Below are 21,327 nucleotides of genomic sequence, written 5' to 3'. Positions count from 1 at the left end.
TTCATGTAAGCATGTATATACAAGTACTTGCGTTTGTACGAACATACATACATTGTCTGTACAATGTATGTCCCATGCATGTATGTGCAATTTATTTATGAACAGTACAATATATGTATGCATGTATAATATAGGTATATCTGTAGGATGTACAATATATGTATGTATACATGTACATGATATGCATGTCCAGTGTATTTATGTACATGTACATAATATGTGCATGCTCAATGTAAGTATCCAAATATGCATAATACATTTGTGAACTATTGTACGTACATTGGGCGTATTTATATTTCACATATATTCATACATGCATTCGACATGCATAACGTACGTACATACACACATTTGAGATGCATATATTGTACAGATGTATATGCATATACCGTACAGATGTATATACATATAGCGTACAGATGTATATTCATATAATGTACATATGATAAAATGAACATATAATGTTCATATAATGTACATATGTGTGTACATATACAGTACGTATGTGCATAAATATATTGGGCATAATTCTTTCGTACAAATTTTACATGTGTACATGCATGCTATCCCTATCTATGCATATGGTGCAATGTATATATGTACAATGAATGTATCCACACATGTACAATACACGTATGTTCCATGTATGCATATCCATATGTACTATATATGCACGTACAATACATGAATGTATGTACATACATTGTACATGCGTACATACATTACACGTATACATATGTACATTACATTTATGTCTAAATATGTGTACAATGCAATAAATAAAATGCATGTAAGTTAAGTTTTAATGACTCAAGCAAGTTAAATGACAAAATCAAACGATATTTAAATTTAGTTTTCAGCTTTAATTGTTCTATATCATTTTGAAATTCTCTGAATAAAAAATTATTTTCAGGTATTTTCATGAAATGTTTGACAATACAGATTTATTTTTTTATAACATAATGCATGATTCATAGAAATTTTTTAAATGGTAAGAAAAACGGTGAATTTTATGTGTGGAATTAATATTTAGAAATTCCAAATAAAATTATCGTTTGCTTTCTAAAAAATATGAGGTCGAGTTTCATATACCTTAGAATAATTTTAAAACAAATTTTAATAACTTTACTCATATAAATTTTTTTAATGTATGCACAATGTATGTGTATATTGTAATTACATATATTTAAATGCACGCACGTATTTGTACATTACTTGTAATTATGTACATGTATACGTTGTATGCACATGCATACATTGTGCATATAACTATTTTTTTGTACATCCATGCATTACATGCGCATAAGTATTAATAAAGTATGTAGTTATACAAGTACATACATAAGTTGTACATAAGTACATACTTTGCGTGCACATATATCGATGTACATATAAATATGCATGCATACATGTACGCATTTTATTTACGCAACTATGTGCATATATTGTACCTTTAAATAGCATTTTTACATATTGTACGCAAATACGTACAATTTTATATACAAACGTACATTGTATATACGTGCTATTATCGTAAATTTATACAATATATGCACTTAAGTACATAAAAGCATGCAAACGCATAAACATTATTTTCATATACGTTCATACATACATTGTCTATGTATACAAAGATACAAAACATTGCCTTTTTGTACAAACTAACATACATGCGTACATGTATCATAAATGCATAATTATATGTACTAAGCATATGCGCATTGCATTAAGTATATTACAATATAATTATGAATATTGTACGTACAAACAACGTTTGTGCATATATTGTATGTATAGGAATCGCAAATTGTACGTTCATGCGTGCGTACATTCTATGTACATAAAAATATGTAAACACATGAATACTTACATAAAAAATTTGACTATAGTATACAATCGTAATAACTTGTAATCGTATAGTTTGATTACAAGTAATCACAATTACATGTAATCAAATTACATGTAATCAAATTACATGTAATCATGATTACATGTAATCATATATTTTGATTACTTGTAATCATAATTACTTGTAATCGTTTTTGTTGTGATTACTTGTAATCGCAATTACTTGTAATCATGATTACAAGTAATTGATTACTGTAATCAAAATTGTAATCATGATTACAGCTGTAATCAAAATTTTTTGAAAGTTGTAATCACGATTACAAGTAATTGATTACTTGTAATCGTGATTACAAGTAATTGATTACTGTAATCAAAATTGTAATCATGATTACAGCTGTAATCAAAATTTTTGAAAGTTGTAATCACGATTACAAGTAATTGATTACTTGTAATCGTGATTACAAGTAATTGATTACATAGCTGTAATTATCTGTAATCAATTACAGTTGTAATCGATTCCTGTAATCAACGGCCAACTCTGATACACACACAGTATGGATTTAAAGTAAGACATATTTCGAAGCATTAAAATTAGTTAATAAATGAAGAGCTTAAGCGATGAAGCAGGCTTTCTGAAGTCGACTCAGAAAGAGTGTGCTAAAAACAGGATAATTGTTCGTGTTTTCACTTCAATTTTTAACATAACTACAGGCCTGACAATTACTACGATTTGAGAAAAACATTTTAATAGAACGGCAGGCATTTAAAAACCAAAACTTTCATAATTTTCGATAATTATGTTATGTCAACCCTTTAACAGGTTTATCATGATGGAGCTAGAACAAAGTAGTGTGGCATATGAACTTTTAAATGATTTATTTATCTGTAGTGGCGTGGAAAATAAATTTCAGTGGATAAAAAATAATACTTCAAAGTATTAACTTAGCTATCATTAGAATAAATTTTCACAATGAAGTTGTAGAAAGTTGGTGGCCCTGCTGCTAATCCACATTATTTCAGAGATGCCAGCTTGCTCCACTTCGTAAAAAAAGTATTTCCTAGTGGTAAGAAAATGTGAGTTATATTTAGTTTAGAATTTTTCATTTTAACTAATCATACAAACCACTATACATAAAATTTTTTACCACTATGCATAAAATTCACACGAAAAGTAGTGATAGTATGGTGCTGACACTTTTAAAGAGGAATCGTAAGTTATCCATTATTCCACAAGTTTTATTATTTAATTTGATACCTAATTATAAGAAAACTTTTGTAGAAAGCGGAGCAGCTGGCATCCCTATTATTTTAGAGTAGGCGTAATACATTTTTCTGAGAGACAAATTTGCACCACTTAGTAAAAAATCATTTTCTTGTCGATTCTTTTTTTAAAATTATTTTTAGGTTTAGTATTTTTCAATTTAACACATTGCATGTGGAAAACTCTTCGAAATATGAATTACAACTGTTAGGGGCTAAAGTTTCCAAAATTGGTTGGCAAGATTTCATATAAGTGTAGTATGATAGTATGGTGCTGACACTTTTAAAGAGGAATCGTAAGTTATCCATTATTCCACAAGTTTTATTATTTAATTTGATACCTAATTATAAGAAAACTTTTGTAGAAAGCGGAGCAGCTGGCATCCCTATTATTTTAGAGTAGGCGTAATACATTTTTCTGAGAGACAAATTTGCACCACTTAGTAAAAAATCATTTTCTTGTCGATTCTTTTTTTAAAATTATTTTTAGGTTTAGTATTTTTCAATTTAACACATTGCATGTGGAAAACTCTTCGAAATATGAATTACAACTGTTAGGGGCTAAAGTTTCCAAAATTGGTTGGCAAGATTTCATATAAGTGTAGTATGATAGTATGGTGCTGACACTTTTAAAGAGGAATCGTAAGTTATCCATTATTCCACAAGTTTTATTATTTAATTTGATACCTAATTATAAGAAAACTTTTGTAGAAAGCGGAGCAGCTGGCATCCCTATTATTTTAGAGTAGGCGTAATACATTTTTCTGAGAGACAAATTTGCACCACTTAGTAAAAAATCATTTTCTTGTCGATTCTTTTTTTAAAATTATTTTTAGGTTTAGTATTTTTCAATTTAACACATTGCATGTGGAAAACTCTTCGAAATATGAATTACAACTGTTAGGGGCTAAAGTTTCCAAAATTGGTTGGCAAGATTTCATATAAGTGTAGTATGATAGTATGGTGCTGACACTTTTAAAGAGGAATCGTAAGTTATCCATTATTCCACAAGTTTTATTATTTAATTTGATACCTAATTATAAGAAAACTTTTGTAGAAAGCGGAGCAGCTGGCATCCCTATTATTTTAGAGTAGGCGTAATACATTTTTCTGAGAGACAAATTTGCACCACTTAGTAAAAAATCATTTTCTTGTCGATTCTTTTTTTAAAATTATTTTTAGGTTTAGTATTTTTCAATTTAACACATTGCATGTGGAAAACTCTTCGAAATATGAATTACAACTGTTAGGGGCTAAAGTTTCAAAAATTGGTTGGCAAGATTTCATATAAGTTGGTGCAAACTATAGCTACAATTTAAAAACGAACGATTGTAGTACTGATTACATATATACTGAAACATTTATGTTTTTGATAGAATCATATGAATAATTTTCTTTTAAAAACAAAGTGGAAACGAAGCAGTTTTGGTACCACTTTTTAAACTTTTGCATGATTGCAGAAATAATATAAAAATAAATAAAAAAACTTGTCTGGGAAGCATTACTGCCTATGATCCAAGGACATGTCATCACAATTTCGATCCTCTGCAGAGGGGATAGTTCCCCCGTTTTGTTAATCCAATGACCTGCGAACGAAGAGGAGCGTTTTACGGTAGAACATAATAAGGCTCGATATCGCAAACCCTCGGTTTCTTCGTAGCCTGATGAAAGTGGTCACCCACCCGCGCACTGACCGCAGCTAGTGATGCATGACTTCTGTGTTCTACTGGGAACAGTGTTTTACGAGCGGCTCAACATAGTTAAACATTATTATAACACTGGACAATTGCCCATGTAATTGTTAAATGGTCGGATTTAAAATCTTGGTTGCTTTTAACTGGTCAACTGCCAATTACTAAGCTTTTTGAAAAATACTGAGATGCAGAATACTAAAGTCTGCTTGATTGGTGGACAATTATAAAACTACAGCTTTCTGTGTTTTGGATAATTATCAAGCGCTTTAAAAATCTCACCACTACAGAGACGGAATGGCGAAAAAAATAATTTTAAATTAACAAAACAATCCACTAAATTTAAAGTTACTAACGGGAAAACGAAATCTTCCGAAAGTTGGCCACAGCCCTTACTTTACTGTAATTTCTAAAGACTTGCCAGTTTTGTTGGCAGTCTGTCGAGTGATTTATTATGCTACATTTTTGATTGGCTAATATCAGAGATGCCAACTTGCTCCGGGCAATAAATATATATTATAAAGTGGTAGTTTGTCAATTGTGATTCTTGGTTTAATAAATTCAATTTAGTAGATTGTTATCCACCACTATTTCTATGCAATTCGTAGACTTATATAATTCACCACTTTAGGGTATTTATGTCATGCTATACCTTTCAAGAAGCAAGCAAAAACAGTCGCATATTTGCAAAAATTACTTTGTAGGTATTTACCGTTTATTTAATTATTTTGGCTTGTCCCGAGCAGTTGGCATCTCATTAATATCCATCAAGCTTTAAATTTATTTAATAGAATTTTCTAAATTTAAAAACGGTAGATAAAATGTTTCTAAAATAGATATATAAAAGTGGTTTTTTGTTGTAACAGAAATGTCGACTTGATCGGTTTTGTAAAAAATTATTTTTATTTTTTTTTAATCATTTTTCATTTCAAAGTATTTTTTCCAACACCACATATCGAAAATTCACAGCATTGGTGAAGTAACAGTAGCAGTGAGAGGCAACTTTTTTTGTATTCTTCCTGCAGTGACACTTTCAAAGAGTAGGCATAATAATCTTTATTCTACAAAGTTTATTCTACCGATTAATTAAAACTTTTGCAAAATGCACAGCATTAACCCTTTAATGGGCCCTTTATTTCTACTAAAGGTAAATTAAAGTATTTTCGGAATTGAAATTGTTTTAAGAACAGTAACTGATATAAAAAAAAAAAAAAAAAACAAAAAAAAAACTCATTTTGTTTATAAAAATGCCATTTTTTTGGTATGAAATATATTTAACATGACCTACTAGGAACTTTCTGACTTTTATTTTTCTTTATTTATGAAATAAATTCCTTAAAGGCTTCAAACTTCAAAAGGAATTATGTATTTTATAACTTTTATACGTTTTTTAAAAGTGACAAATGGTTACCAATTTCATTCAAACTCACTTCAAGAAAGCTGAAGTTATTTAAAAATGGAAACATAAATTAAAAGTGGTAAAACGTGGTGGTAAGTATACTTACCACTGCCTTCAAAAGGGTTAAACATCCCTGGTTGTAAGCACAGCTGCTCACCAATCCGAGAAAAAATTCAAAAAAGTGGTAGGGTAAATATTGATATGAGATACTTAATATAGAATTTAACATTTACTTTATTTCGACCATATTATAAACAATAATCCTTTTACATACGCAGAGATGCCAACTGCTCCGGATACTCCAAAATAATTGAAAAAACGGTAATTAATTACAAATTAAATTTTGCAAATACTTGACTAATTTTGCTTACTTTTTGAATTGTATAGCATGACATAAATACTGGTCTGGTCTTGTTGGTTGGTCGGGGTCCCTGAGGCCAAGATGGCCCTTTACCCCTTCATCATGAAGTAAGGATCGATGAGGTGAAGCCTTGTGGTGATAAGCATAATGCTAAAGTTGAAGCGGGGAGAAAATGGCACATTGCCATGGTGCGGAAAAGCTGTGGTGACTTGAAAAAGAGTTGAGAGTTATCAACAAAAATGAAGTCTACTGTACTTCGCTTGAGGAAAACATCTCGCTGTTTTAAGATTACTTATCTCGAATTCATAATTAACATCTCCAGTCTCCGCTAGTAACTAAACTGGCGAGGACCCGAGGGACAATAGATGCTAGTAAAGCCAGACTCCTACTTGCGAAACATGCTTCGACCAGTCGGTTTCAAACGCAAATGACCGCCATTATCATGCCGGACAGGCCTAAGTGCTACTAACGAAAGGTCAATGCAATCATCACGCTCACGTACGTCGAGGCTAAACAAGTTACTACTGCCGCTTACACGGTGTGTTCACGTTGGCTGGATTTGAAAACTATTTCATCTTGATGTTCTGTCTTTCAAACATTGATCAGTGATCGACGTCGCAGAAGAACTGCAGTCATCCAAGGGCGGCGCCAGTAGGGGGTCAGGGGGGGCTGGAGCAACCCCGTCGGGCATGGCCAGCCCCCCCCCATCGGGAAAAATTTAAAGTCTCGTCGGGAAAATAGTCTGGTCACATTTTTTTTCTAAAAAATGTCAAGAATTCATTTACAAATGCCTAATAAAAATTTTTGTAGTTGACTTTTTATTTATTTATTTTTAAGAATTAGTAACAAAATTTAGTAAAATATATTGTAAATTCTATGTAATTGTAGTTTCACTGCACTACTCCTAACTTTGCTCATACATTGTTAAACTAGAGTCCGGATGCGATTAGACATGGTTGAAATTGAAGACTTTTCGAAGACCCATAGAAATCCTTTCCCCTCAAACACATCTTGATTTTCTTGGAAACTTATCTTTCAAACTACTATTCTTTTTTCTCGAGAACTGAGGAGGGGATAGATAATCACCCCTCTTTACTGGGAGAATAACTGACAAAAGCCTGAGGGACAGAGAGAGGCAGGTCCTCTTTACAAATTCTTTTTTATGTAACATGTTTATTAATGGTTTATGGGATCACATAATTGCTTTGTGAAATTTTCAAGCAAAATGAAAGTAAAAGAATAAAATAAAATAAAAATTCAGTTTTAATTTTTTCATTTTTTTAATACTTTTAAATGAGGAAAATCATTTACTTATTCGGATTCAAGGTTTATATTTTAATCAACGCATTAAATAAGCAGTCGGAAAAAAAAGAAAAACAAACATTAACAAAATATTTGTAATTTATTTCAATTTTTTTGGCAGATTTAATTTATATATTTTTTTTTATCATTTTCTTAGTAGTAAAAAGATTGTTGATTGATTCAGAGAAACAATTAAACTGTCCGTATTCAATATCTTAAAATATATATTAATCAACATAATAGATTCTCATTGACTTATTTTATGTACAGTGTATGAAATGGAAAAAGGGAACACCTTGATTAACTTTTGATTTAATCGTATATTCACGTATAAAGAGTCAATACCATATTTTTACGAAAAAGAGCACTAAAGCGCATTTTGTTCAGGATAAACATGCAAGTTTGTCAAAAGTTTAGTTTTAGGTTTTTAATTTTCAAAATGCGGAAACAGCCGCAATCTGGAAGATGATAGTGTCCAAAGTTATGGCAAAAAGAGAGATGGAAAGTTTGAGTCCTTTAATTTTAACTTCATACTTCGATTATTGCGCATTATCTCGAGAACTTCTTGAGTGTATTGAAAAATGTATACATTAAATTACAAAAAAAAAGAAGAAAAAAATTATGCACAAAATTTTAAGCAGAAATAATTTTAAATAATTATTTATTAATTTTTATTAGTTTATTAAATAATAATAAAATATATTGAATTGCATGTTCCACATATTTTTACATCCTTTTAATTTCAAAACACAAACTTTCAAAGCAATCGATCGATTAGTTTCTGAGTTCAAATTTTAAAAACGTCGGTTTGTTTAAATTTCATTTATCTTTAATTATTCAATCAATTTTATTCAAATTTTGTATTTTACAATTTAAAATTATCTTCCACAAAATAATATAAAAATTTGTATATCTTGCTATTTTATTTTATTCTATCCGTCGTTGAACAGCTGACCTAATTTTCGGGTTTACGACTACTAAAGTTTAACTCCGTAGCCTTGTAATTTTGAACCAGAGCCATTTTTAAGGATGGGCTCATTGGACCCTGGCCCAGGGCCCCGAGTTCTGATGGGGCCCCCGAAAAGTCTAAAATCTCATTGCATTCATTGTTTTTTTTTTTTTTTTTTTAAATTCTAACTCATTTATAACTCAAGAGGGCCACCAGATCCCACTTTTTTCTTCTTTTTTTAAAGTTTTATTCAGAGATTTATTCAGAATATTTTTTCTTTTTTACATAGTTGGATGCTTTTCAAAATCTAATCGAAGTGCTTACAAACATAAAATAATTGTTATTCTTCACTTTTCTTACCAAAAGAGCAATAAAACACTTTTTCTACTGATGAAAATATCCCCACTTTCGTAGCTACCACCCACAGAGTTGTTAAATAGCCTCCTCACTTTACACTGTGAGAATATGTTTTTAGCTTCTTGATATTGCCTAGGGGCTCTTTTCTCCTAACTTCGGAAATATCAGATATCCACAGAAACACCCTTTCGTTTGATTTCTGGTCATAAATTTCTAAGAAGAAAACATTTCTAGGGCTGTAGATAGGGGGAGGGTCTTGTTAGAATCTGTCTTGAGATTTCCATACTGTCCTTAAATTGGGACTCGTTCAATTCGAATTTTTCTCTCTTACAAAATTTAGAAGATATTTTTTCTAATTTATTATAAAAGCTTTTCTTTCCTTTAATCATCCTAAATGTTTCAACTAGCATAATTGTTTACTTTATTTAATTATTGTAGTTGATTTAATTCTGTTATTTTTCAAATCAATCGTAAGAGAATGAAATAGGAATTTCTATATCAACTTTTTGTAGGATATTAAGAAGACATAAATCTTTCACATGGAGGTAAGCAAATGTTTCTATTAAATCAATTTTGGTAAATCAATCAAAACGTGAAAGATTTGAGCAGTTTTTTATATATACATTGAGATTTTTTTGTTTTGTTTATTTATTTAAATGGCGGGCCACTATTCAATTCCCTCTTTGACTGGCCTGTTTGCCAAAACTCTTGATTTGGTCTGTTCCGGATAAAATTGATATAACAAATGTAATTTAATTTTAATTTTACTTGCTGCTAATAGACAGAAACAACATATGATTTTGTTTAATAAAGCATTGAAATCAAATGATCATCAGCTAAAAAAATGTTACAACATGAGAAAAAAATTGTCTAAAACTCCTGTATGATCAAATTTTCCATGTTTCCCCTAAATATGAAATATGTTTAATTTGTAATATTATAGTTCGTACACGAAATTAATTAATTTAGTTAGCTTACGATTTTATTGTTCATTGATCATTCTATTTTTAACTCCTTTTTGTTGTTATTATGTGTTTAAAGTTAATAAGGCTTCTCAATTTTTTCATTAATAAGGCTTTTAAATTTCCTAATCAAAGTCGAAGCAATTTCTTAAAGTTATAAATCGAAACTATATATAAAAATTTGACAGCTTTGTTTTTATTTTAACCGTGTGCATTTAATTTAATGAAATAAAAATAAATAAAGAAGTGGAAAAAATGTAAATAATTGACTGAATAAAAAAAAAAAACTTCGTTGTCATATCATCTTTTTAATAATTTGAGTATTAATAAGCTATATAAAAATAAGCAAATTTTTAGTTTAAAAGGTCAAAAAAATTTTTGATTTGTTTAAAAGGTAATTATGCTCCATCATTCGATCATGAGACTATTTAATATCTGTTCCTAAGGATCAGAATTCTTTTTCATTTCACTTTATTGTAAAAATGATATATACTTAATATTTTCATGTGATATGCTGCAGTTTTAAATACCTAAGAGATGATTGAAATTGTCAATTCAAAAATCAATTAATATTTAAACAATTAATACGTAAAAAAATAATTGTCGCAAGCAAATTAATATTAAGTAAGAACGAAACAAAAATGATATCAATATATGCTGAATCACTAGTGAGACAGGTGGGATGAACGACATCGAAACCAATTTGATTGAATAGTAAAACTAGAAGGTGTTTCTAAAATCCGGAAATCAATCAAGCTTCAATTTTTTTTTTTTTTTTTGTCACGAAATTTATCAGGGGCTATTCGTTAGATTTCAATATGTGTTATGTTTTTTCATAGATTAAATATTAAACATTAACAAATATTTGTCTTTTAAAACCTTTCCCTCTATAATAATTATTAATTCTATATTAATTCTATAATAATCTTATAATAATTATTCTATAATTGTAATTCTAAAATTAATTGATATAAAGCGTGAGTGTATATATATTAAATGTCTTCCATCGGCGGAACCCCGACATTACGATTAAAGTTTATTAAGGTAATTACGAATATTATAACCTAAAAACAGACTATTTTTAAAATATTTAATTCGAGGAATGTAGATTTTTCCTCGTTTTACCATTTTCAATCTTAAATAAGGTTTTATAACCGACAGTTAAGTTTGCTGTCCTTGAGTTATATCTAATCTAGTTTTGAATAATTTTTGGTGTATATATATACATTAGCTGAAAATGAATAAGATAAGCCGAATTATGGTTTACTTCTAAATGAACTGATCAATTTGGAAAGCATTTTTCAAGAATGTTAAGTATCCAAATGACTTAATTTATTGAATTTTAAAAAAAATTTTAAAAAATATCCGCAAGGCAGGTTTGTATATTTGGGGCTGATGATTATGAAATCTAACACAAAACTGTGAGATCGGGGGCTCCATTCCAGCTGATGGCAGTTTTTAATTATTATTTCTTAATACTGAAAAATGTTTTTCGTATTTTTTTAAGTATGCATGTTAATAACTAGTAATTTAACAATTATTTAAAGAACTGGAAGGCTCCGCTACCTGTTCATTTTGCTCACTAACCATCGTGGTTGCTTCTGCATTCATTGCAGGTTTAGAGGAAAAACGGTTTATTTCCCTTTTTTTTTACAAAAATTACGATTGAATTACCATTTACATTTTGAAGGTGATTAAATTTAAGTAAATCAATAAAATTGGTACCAATCAATAAAATTGGAAAATTGGTACCTGCCGCAGAGTTATTACTCAATAAAGTTGGACTCAAGGGATAGAGCATTCTCCTCCGAATGAGGTGCACCGAGTTCGAATCCCAGTGATGGCTGAGTGATATGAATTCCACACCCAGCTTTTACCGACCACAGTGCTGACGTGAAATATCCTCAGTGGTAAGCGGATCATTTCTTAGAGTTCCCTTGGTATCAGACTAACCGTAGGAGGATTTCGTGGTTTTCCTCTCCATGTAACTCAAATGCGGGCTATCAAAACGTCCTCGACGAATGCAAAAATTTCTTCCACTACTTGATCCTGGAGTTCTCTTGTCTGCTGGATTAGGTTCAAAACTACAAGGCTACGGAATTAAACATTAGTAGTAGTAAGCTCGAATTTTTTCTAGTTGTGCATAAATTTTTTATTGTTTGAGTAGAATATTTAATTGAGAACACTGTAGAATCTTATGATGGATGTGCATATATTGTTTATTTATTTAGATATCACTTTTATATTTTTTCTTTGTTAATATTTGAATCATGATAAATTTTTTATCAGAACAAATATGTCTATGTCATACTAATTATTTATCGTATATTAAAAATTATTGCTTATTTTCAAAATTATCTTAGCCCCCCTGTCGGGCTAGGTCTAGCGCCACTCTTGCTGTCATCAGGCTTGCATCAAACGCTCACGAAGAGATCATCGCTAAGGCTGGCCGGAACTCATCATTGGTCATCCCGCTGCAAGGCGACTGAGCCCCCGTCTCCTAAGGCGTCTTCAGCTGAAATGACATAAGTTCAATACAGTGGTGAATTATATATGCCTATGAATTATTTAAAAATAGTGGTGGATAAAAATATACTAAATTGAATATATTAAACTAAGAATCACAATTGATAAACTACCACTTTAAAATATATATTTGCTGTCCGGAGAGAGTTGGCATCCATGCATACGTAGAATGATTTCTGTTTGGAAATAAATAGCTGTGAAAATAAAAAAAATATGTTAGGCTACTATTTTTTTCTTTTAACATAACTGACGCTACTCTGAAGCGTAGCCAACTTCTTTTAGATGGATTTTTTGTTTTTTTAATTTTTTTATATCATTCAGTCTGCAAGTAGGAAAATTTTTAAAATGTTTCTTAAAGAAAAAAAAAAGACTAGTAATTTCGTGTGTTATTTTAAATCATTTAAAATGTTTGATTACTAAATTTTGATGATAGTAGTTTATATCTAAAAATTCTTAGTGTTTATGCAAATAAATTCTACATTTTACTCAGTTTCAATTAAATAATTAAATATTAGAATTTTCCTATTCATTATAAACAAAACGTAAAATAAATGCCGTCATTTATGAATGCAACCAGGCGAACTAGTAGTCTATCAATAGCATACCTGCCAACTTTTACGCATTTGGCGTAAAATTTTATTTTCATATTTAAAGTGGTAGTAAATATATACTATTTTTTCTTTTATAAACTTAATTTTTAAATGATTTTGATCACCACTATTCTTCAAAAAATTAAGCACGCATATTAATATGCGTTACTATCATGGCTGTCAGCTTAATTTTTTTCAAATACAACGTACTTTTTTGCTTGAAATTGAAATTTTAATTCCGTTTTAATACCACTGGGAAAAATGATAATGAAAGGGATTAAAAGTTGGCTGGTCTGCAATTGTGTATTTTAGTAAAACGTGAAAAATGTTCACAATAATATCAGAGAAGAATGTTAAACGAGAAAAGCGTAAACAAAATTTAAAACTTTTCGAACAGTAATTATTATTATTATTTTGATACGTGCAATAGGGAAAGTTTTATTTTATAAGTTAATTGCTTGAATTATTTAAAGGAAATCGAATTGTTTTAAAAAAGGAGAAAACACATAAATTTTACTAATAAATTAACGTAATAATACATTTAAAACTTTTTAATAAAACGTGTTAAAAACGAGAAAATTGCAAAAAAGAAAATTAAAAGTTTTCAAACGGTAATTTTTTAAAAAATTTTTTTGAGACGCGCAATAGGAAAGTTTTATTTTACAAATTGTCTATTGTAAAAATGTAAATTATGTCACGGTATCAAAAATTTATTAAAATTCAATTGAGAGAAATGTAAACCAAAATTATTATTTTTTTAAAGACATGTACTGCTTACTACTGTAATTGCTTTAATAACGTGAAAATAGTGGACTTGAAAAATTTTTTATTTCCCCCAGTGCTGTAGACGATGCACTATGAGTCAGAGTTTATTAATTTAATGAGGCTAAAATTTAAAATACATTAAAAATAATTTTTTTGGGAGGGGGGATGTTAATTTTTTATGCACCATAAGAAATACGATAAAGTGTTGTCACTATAGCCAGTATTAGACTAGTGGGGATCGTAGAGGTTAAGGTTCCACAATAGTGACGAACGTCATGATTAAGATGATGAGGTCAGCATTGCGCACAGGCTGCTTTTACTTCTTATAGAATGCGGAGGCTTATCTATGGAAAGAAGCACGTATGGCAAATCTACTACCGGGGACTGTCATAAAATATTTATAATCTCTTTCTTTTTTTTATGCAATACGAAATAAAAGCATTATGTGAAGTATTTAACCCTTTTGGCGATATTGCATTGCATTTTTTTTAAAAAAAAAATAGATAAATAAATAAATAAAAATTAATTATAGCAAGAAAATTATCTCTTTTTAATTGTAATGCATTCATGTTTATTCGAAATCAGCATTGGTTAGAAATAAAATGGTCTGTTTTATCATATTTACCAAAGATTAAACTGCGTTTTTTCATTTGTCAATAAAAATTTTAATAATTTGTTTAACCCTTTCGCGCCGACTGTCACAAATACGTGCCAGCATAAAGACATATCAATCAGGGTAAAAAGATAAAACTGGTAATCAAAGAAAATTCTTTAGTAAATGTACCAATTTTTAAAAAAAAAAAATTATTTAATTATAAATTTTGTTGATGATGTGTACCGATGTTAAATATCTTAAACGTTAATTAAGGTGATGTTACAATTAAAATATATATTACACAAAGTAATGGGTTGTAAAATTTGATAGATGTATTCAGTCGATAAAGTTTAAGACAATCAAAAAAAAGAGAGATTACTTAAACAATAAATTTTGGTAATAAATTTGGATCATCATAAATTGATGTGAAGAAAAGGCCAAAAGTGATCGAAAATAGTGGAAGGACATGTTGCTTAAGTGCCACGTGAATTAACCCAACAGCAAGGGCTCGTGGTCAAGATAAAGTTAGGGGACGACTGAATAACAACTATGAAATTTATACACAACAATAAATAAGTTGTAACTATCCTCTAGTCAAATAAATACCATAAAAAAATGAGTTACTCACCTCGATGAACAAACATGAAGACGTCGAGGGACGACAATAACGTTGAGAAAAAAAAATACAAGGTATCCAGGTTCACATTTTTAATTTCTAAATTTTTTTTACAGAGGACAATCGAATCCCCTGAGTGGGGAGGGATGTAGTTATAATAATAATGGGAAGTAATTGGCTAAACACAAAATTGATCTAAAATGAAAAATGATAAATCAGAAAAAAAATGTAGCTTTGGGGTGGTTTGGCATGGCTCGCTGACCAAGAAGGTCAGCTTACCAGCCGCACCGCAATCCCCGAGGGAAGTGTGTACTTTTCAGTACCAAAAACGATAATGATAAAAAAAAATGGCGTCCGCTTAAGCGCGGGAAAATGCGAGTTGAACAGCAGGAGAGAGAACGACTGTGATTGGATGGGGGATTACCACACGATTAGGTCACCACCAATCAGTGCAAAAAGTACTCCCACACATACCAAAAAAGGCGTGAACACGCTAAAAATTCTGGAAAAATCTAGAAAAACCGACCAGAAGAGTCACTACGTGCAAGAATTTGAAGGTTACTTGAAAGTGATGGGAAAAGAATTTAAGTGGTGACGTAAAATTAGAATGTGAGGGAAAAGAATTCGTCCTTGAAGGACAGTGGGGTCAGACGACCTTGAATTGTAAAAGGTGAAAAAGAGAAAGACACAAAAATGTGTTGCTAACTTAAGAGGAAAAGAAACATTTCCAATTCTCTTCACAGAAAAAAAAAATGAAGAGAAATAAAAAAGGAAAAGTACAAATATTATAAACTATGAACGATTAAATTAAAATTAAGTTAAATTCCGGACATAATAACAATCGTCACACAACATTGTGACATCAAACAACCAACATTAAACTAAAAAGGGATAAAATTAAAACAATTAGAAAAAAACGTCACACATCACTGTGACAGTAAATTATTTGTGGGCGGAGTTATAATTGTTTGATTTATTTAATTCACCATTACTTTGTACAAAATAAAACTATTTAATTATACTTTGATCTAACATTGATTATATATATGATTCGAGGGCCGGGATAGCCTGGTCGGTAGGGCGCTGGGCCCATATCCAAGAGGTCGTGGGTTCGATCCTCGCCGGCCGAAGACTCCCCGTGTAGTAAATGGTGACTGATGCACGTTAAATCTGTCGAGTCTCAAAGTCCTCCATGTTCCCACAACAAATCAATACCTCTGGGGGTACTGATCCAGGAGTTTCCTTGTCTTCTGGATTGGTTCAAAAATTACAAGGCTACGGAGTTGAACGTAAGTAGTCCTAAACCCATGAAATTGGGTCGGCTGTTCAACGACGGTTATAAAATAAAATATATATATGATTAAACTAACAATAATTAAAGAAAAAGCAAAGTAAGTCTGTCAAATTAGCAACGACTACATTTAAGTTACCGTTTTTTTTTAAAATTACATCCTGATTCTGATTTTGTACGAATGCTTTTCTGAATCACCCGTCCCCAAGGGGTTAATTAAGCACAATTATATTTTAAAGTTTTACAAATATAACTAGGCAACAGAAACAAGCAAGCACAACAAATGTCTCTGGGTTAAAGAAGAACTATAACATAACCGGATGATTACTCAATATTTTCAAACTTAAAACAAGGAAATTGAAATTTTTTAAAAAAATAATCACGCTTTGCTAACATCAAAACAATAAAATCATCGCAATATAAAAAATTCATTAACCCTTTCGCGCCGACTGTCACAAATATGTGACAGCATAAAACAAAATCAATTAGGGTAAAAAGATAGAACTGGTAATCAAAGTATTTCTTTAGCAGTTTATTTGTGGGCGGAGTTATAATTGTTTGATTTATTTAATTCACCAATACTTTGTTCAAAATAAAACTATTTAGTTATACTTTGAATTAACATTGATTATGTATATGATTAAACTAACAATAATTAAAGTCAAAGCAAAATAAGTCTGTCAAATTAACAACTACTACATTTAAGTTACCGTTTTTTATTTAATTACAACTTGATTCTGATTTTGTACGAATGCTTTTCTGAATTACCCGTCCCCAAGGGGTTAAAGATCACAGTGTAAATAATTACGATTTGTTATGACAATTACAAATAAAATAGCTACAATCAAATTATATATTTTGGTTAGTTCATTTACTGTTCAATAAAAAAACCGATGATCTTAATATAATTATGTTTAACTGACATATTATAACAGATAGTAAGAGAAAATATACACATAATTAAATACAAAACTCTTGACTAAATAGCGACAATAATACATTCTTTAATGAGACCAGAATGCATTCTGGTCTATTGAAAAAAAAAAAATTTATCTTTGCATCACAATGGAGCAAATTAGAGATAAAGCAAAAAAAAAAAAAAAAAAAATTAAACAGATTTGAATTATAAATTTTTCGACATTCAGTGGGCAAAAAAGAAATAAACTGACCATCCTGATAACTTTTGATCTTCACGTTCTCCTCATCTGACTTAAAATATGCTAATAAATAAGTGCAGGGACGATATTTTAAATTACGAAATAAGGGGTTAAAACATACTTAAAACATAAAATTTTTTTCGACTGATTTGGATTTCTGAACCCCAAAACATAGGGGGTAGTCGCAATCTAAGAAGTAACTCTAATGCTTTTCAAGTGAAATGAAATTTTCCCCCACTCAGTTATAAAGGTCGTTTATAATTGTGTAAATTGTTAAAAAATAACTTTAAGTAAATGCTGATTATTTTATTTGATAGTCGTAAACAATTTGAATTGTAAGGTATACGTTTTTACATCGTTTTAAAAAAAGGTAGTTTAACAAGGAAAAATTTATTATGGATTAGAATTAAAAATATAATACTTTCTAATATATAACATTAAAAGGAGAAAGCATAAATGTCCCTTTCGATATATATACGTATATTCAGAAGTGCCAACTTGTTCTGATTAATGGGGAACTTTTTTCTAGTGGCAAAATTTACGTTTTAATGCTTGATTTTTGGTTTATGTAAACTTATTATAAAATTATTTTTTCCGCCCATACATATGTATAATTCGAAATTTTGTGTGAAACAATTTCATTCGTTATCTTGTAGTAAGCATTTTAAATTTTTCCAAAATTATCTGAAATTTGAAAGTTTTGGTTTTTAAATCTCTACCACTTATTAAAATATTTCAAAGAAATTTAAAATAATAAGTAAATAATATTTCAACCATAATGCAAAAAATAGGATAAAAAAAATATCAATATTATATTATAATGACCTTGCATAATAAATTCATTAGCTAGGAGATACTTTGAAGCAAATAGTTCAAGAGTTCTCAGAAAGGCATTAGTTCTCATTAAAGGCTCGAGAATATAGAATAGTTAAAACTAATTTAATACTGATTTACAGAGGGAGCTAGGAGGCTCCGCCCTCTGCTCGCTAACGCTCGTCAACCCCCGAATCCTATGTGGTTCTCGCCGTGAACCATGGCTCGCTGCGCTCGCTCGCCAATGAACACAATGTTCTAGCACAAAGACATAATATATTATCATCAAAGACATAGTATTTTATCATCAAAGACACAGTATTGTACTTATGTAGAAGAATTCTACCAATGTTCTTATTGGCTTTTAAAAAAGTATATTAGCTATTTAGATTGTACATGGTGAAAAAAATCAAAACATTAGCTAAATAAGAAACATATTAGCAAAAAAAAAAATATCAAATATTGCTTCACTAATATTCTGCATTTTAAAGCGTGAAAATTCAATGCATAAATAAACGCGAAATATAAAAAAAATTCAATGCATTCAATACAAACACTTAAACGTTTTTTAGACGTTTAGGTAGCTCCCAGTAGAAAAATATCAATTCAACAGCGACCTTTTAAAGCATTCTCACTTCAATTAATTAACTAATTCCTAATTGAGTTTAAATTAAATATTGTCATGTTTTTAGTGTATGAATCTGAATTGAACAACCTGATAATGCTCACTCTGGTTATTGTTATCTGGTTGCTCACTGCGTGCTCTTGCGCGCCGAATCCAATCAATTAAAAATGAAAACTGTTGCCAGCGCGAGACAAGAAATATCATCGGTTTTATTGATACATACATACATACGTATTAGCGTTTTATATAATATAGACTAGGAGGCTCCGCCCCCTTCTTGCTAACGCTTCACCAACCCCCGAGAATTGCTACGCAATCCTATGTGGTTCACGCCGTGAACCATGGCTCGCTGCGCTCGCTCGCCAATAAACACAATGTTCTAGCACAAAGACATAATATATTATCATCAAAGACATAGTATTTTATCATCAAAGACATAGGATTTTATCATCAAAGACATAGTATTGTACTTATGTAGAAGAATTCTACCAATGTTCTTATTGGCTTTTAAAAAAGTATATTAGCTATTTAGATTGTACATGGTGAAAAAATCAAAACATTAGCTAAATAAGAAACATATTAGCAAAATAAATTATCAAATATTGCTTCACTAATATTCTGCATTTTAAAGCGTGAAAATTCAATGCATAAATAAACGCGAAATATGAAAAAATTCAATGCATTCAATACAAACACTTAAACGTTTAGGTAGCTCCCAGTAGAAAAATATCAATTCAACAGCGGCCTTTTAAAGCATTCTCACTTCAATTAATTCCTAATTGAGTTTAAATTAAATATTGTCATGTTTTTAGTGCATGAATCTGAATTGAACAACCTGATAATGCTCACTCTGGTTATTGTTATCTGGTTGCTCACTACGTGCTCTTGCGCGCCGAATCCAATCAATTAAAAATGAAAACTGTTGCCAGCGCGAGAAAAGAAATATCATCGGTTTTATTGATACATACATACGTAGGTATTAGCGTTTTATATAATATAGATAGATACTTACTATTAAGCTTTCAGTTTGAAAACTAGGCGTTACCTTTGTTCTTGAAGTAAGGTTAAGATAATAAATTTTAAATATAAAGATTATCCAAATTTCATTGCGTTGAAACTATGATCTTGAACATGATACACAAGAACACAAGCCTCAATCAATTTTAACTCACCAGGAAATCAATAGCTAAAGCTGCTGCTCTTAGCGAGTTTTTTTAAACTTATTTTGTAGTTGTTGACAAACATGAATTGTAATGCTTGAATGTTAAAAACCATTTTTTAATAATAAAAGTGGTAGTTTCTTTCAAATCTAATTTTGGTTTTTAGAGCATCACCATTATACATTGTACTTCGAAAATACCGTTGTTCCGCTTTGTAAAAGGTTATTTTCTAATGATTACGAAATTTAAACTAATTAATGAAAATAAAATGAAAATTACTTTAGTATTTTTCATTATAAGTCATTTTTCCTCAGACACATATCAAAAATTCACAGTATCATTTGAAATCTAACTTTCGAAGCTGTCTCGTCGGGGCATTATTAAAAAGTAGGCGTAATTATCCTTATTCCGCTATTTTTTAAATTCACTACTAGTTTATTACTACTTTCGCTGAGGGTGGAGCAGTTATCTTGGTGATTCTTTTCTACGTTCTAAAGTGCAGATAAATTCAATCTATCGTTGACGAGTATTTCAAACATAAATTTCTTTTATTCTTATAATAACAGTTCCTTTTAAAATAACTACTTTCTATTCTACGGTATCTGATTAATAGCAGAAATTCTATCTTAAAAATTATCACAAAAATCCTGGAAAACTATTGGTTTCAAAAACATATTATACACTAAAATTTGTGTTTTTATAATATTTTTGTACTCCCGCAGACCCAAATTAGATGCTGCATTTCAAATAGGTGGAGTCTTTAATTACTTTCAATGCAATTTTGTTGATTAACACTAGCAAAATTACGTTACTAAATAATACAATATATAATAATATATTATAATATATATAATAAAATCACTATGATGAGTAGACAGTTCGTTAGCCGGAAGTAGAATTGTCGGAAGTAGAATTTTACCGATATCATTTATGTCGTGAAACAGGAGATCTGTTTGAGAGATTTTCCTTAAGATTTTCTGTCATAACATTTAAGTGATGGTGCAAGGGCATCTTGCTAGAGAAATGTAGGCCGAGAATATTCGACAGTTTTGGACCCTAG

The 21,327-nt window shown here is 30.0% G+C and overlaps 2 long non-coding RNA genes across 2 annotated transcripts in view; both read right to left on the bottom strand.

Moving 5' to 3' along the window:
- LOC122269363 (uncharacterized) overlaps positions 1-16,906 on the bottom strand; it is a 38,466-nt gene extending 21,560 nt beyond the window's left edge. Inside the window, exon 1 of the long non-coding RNA XR_015432948.1 lies at positions 15,234-16,906. This is a non-coding gene — a long non-coding RNA (uncharacterized LOC122269363). The remainder of the gene's footprint in view (positions 1-15,233) is intronic.
- On the bottom strand, positions 12,329-12,997 carry LOC147810740 (uncharacterized). Its single transcript, XR_015432949.1, has 2 exons — positions 12,769-12,997; positions 12,329-12,644 (listed from the first exon to the last, which is right to left on the bottom strand). It is a non-coding gene; the product is annotated as an uncharacterized LOC147810740 (long non-coding RNA).
- Positions 16,907-21,327: the final 4,421 nt, after the last annotated feature.

This window comes from Parasteatoda tepidariorum, chromosome 4 (genome assembly GCF_982258835.1).
Source record: "Parasteatoda tepidariorum strain Cologne lab strain chromosome 4, Ptep-v5.0, whole genome shotgun sequence".
NCBI lineage: Eukaryota > Metazoa > Arthropoda > Arachnida > Araneae > Theridiidae > Parasteatoda > Parasteatoda tepidariorum.
The sequence above is the reverse complement of the archived record's forward strand: the minus strand, read 5'-3'. Positions and strand labels throughout refer to the sequence as shown.